Source organism: Sinocyclocheilus anshuiensis, unplaced genomic scaffold, assembly GCF_001515605.1.
Source record: "Sinocyclocheilus anshuiensis isolate Anshui unplaced genomic scaffold, SAMN03320099.WGS_v1.1 C32469084, whole genome shotgun sequence".
NCBI classification, from domain to species: domain Eukaryota; kingdom Metazoa; phylum Chordata; class Actinopteri; order Cypriniformes; family Cyprinidae; genus Sinocyclocheilus; species Sinocyclocheilus anshuiensis.
In genome coordinates this window covers 1-1013 of record NW_015616835.1, presented here as the reverse complement: position 1 = coordinate 1013, position 1013 = coordinate 1, and the positions used below count along the sequence as shown (strand labels likewise).

General features: G+C 41.1%; 1 long non-coding RNA gene across 1 annotated transcript; it reads left to right on the top strand.

Moving 5' to 3' along the window:
* The first annotated feature begins 27 nt into the window (after positions 1 to 27).
* On the top strand, positions 28 to 1007 carry LOC107682677 (uncharacterized). The gene is made up of 3 exons (XR_001633561.1): positions 28 to 235; positions 426 to 658; positions 834 to 1007. It is a non-coding gene; the product is annotated as an uncharacterized LOC107682677 (long non-coding RNA).
* Positions 1008 to 1013: the final 6 nt, after the last annotated feature.

Below are 1013 nucleotides of genomic sequence, written 5' to 3'. Positions count from 1 at the left end.
GTGTACTTCCTCTTTATGTCTTATGTGTTTCCTGGAGGATATGAATTGTAAATGCTGAGCAAGACTGAAAGGAGATGTTTTGTTGTTTTTAAAAAAGGGAATTTACCGTGTTAATGGTGCCAAATCTCGGGTGGAGAAGCTTTGTCAGGCCTTCGAGAACGGCAAAGAGCTGGTTGAGCTTTCGGATCTCTACCCTCACGATATCAGCAACGTCCTCAAACTCTACCTACGACAGGTATCTGTCAAACGTAACTTTACGTTTGTGTGCTTCTACATTTATTATTAGCAATTATGAAATGTAATTATTTAAGAAACATTTTTAAAAATGTTGATTATCAGACCTTATTTATTTACTTATTTCTAAAATAAATTCAAAATGATTGCATACTTTTTAATAATAAAAATGATAATTTTATACCCCTCAGCTCCCAGAGCCCCTGATTCTTTTCCGATTCTATAACGACTTCATTGGATTGGCCAAAGAGAGTCAGAGTATCATTGCTGATGAGGTAGAGGCGTCAAGAGGAAACCCCACCCCCGACAGCTCGCAGATCAGCGTAGAGCTCAAGCGCGTCCTCTTCAAGATCAAAGACCTGCTGCGTCAGCTTTCTTCAGCCCACTACAAAACCCTGCAGTTCCTTATTCAGCACTTGCACAGGTGTTTGACTCTCACACAGACACAAACAAGCACAATTATGGAAGTCATGTTATTTGTCCATTTCATCCAAATAAGAACCTGACTTAACTGACTAAGAACTGGGTGTTTTAATAAGAATATCAGTGCTAACCTCATCAGAAAACACAGTGTGTAATCACATGTTTCTTTTTAATAGGGTGTCAGAAAGGGCAGATGAAAACAAGATGACTGCCAGTAATCTGGGCATAATTTTTGGGCCCACACTGATCAAGCCCCGACAGGCCGATGCAGAGATCTCCCTGTCCTCTCTGGTGGACTACCCCTACCAGGCCCTGATCGTGGAGCTTTTGATCCGCCATTATGAGATGATCTTCGA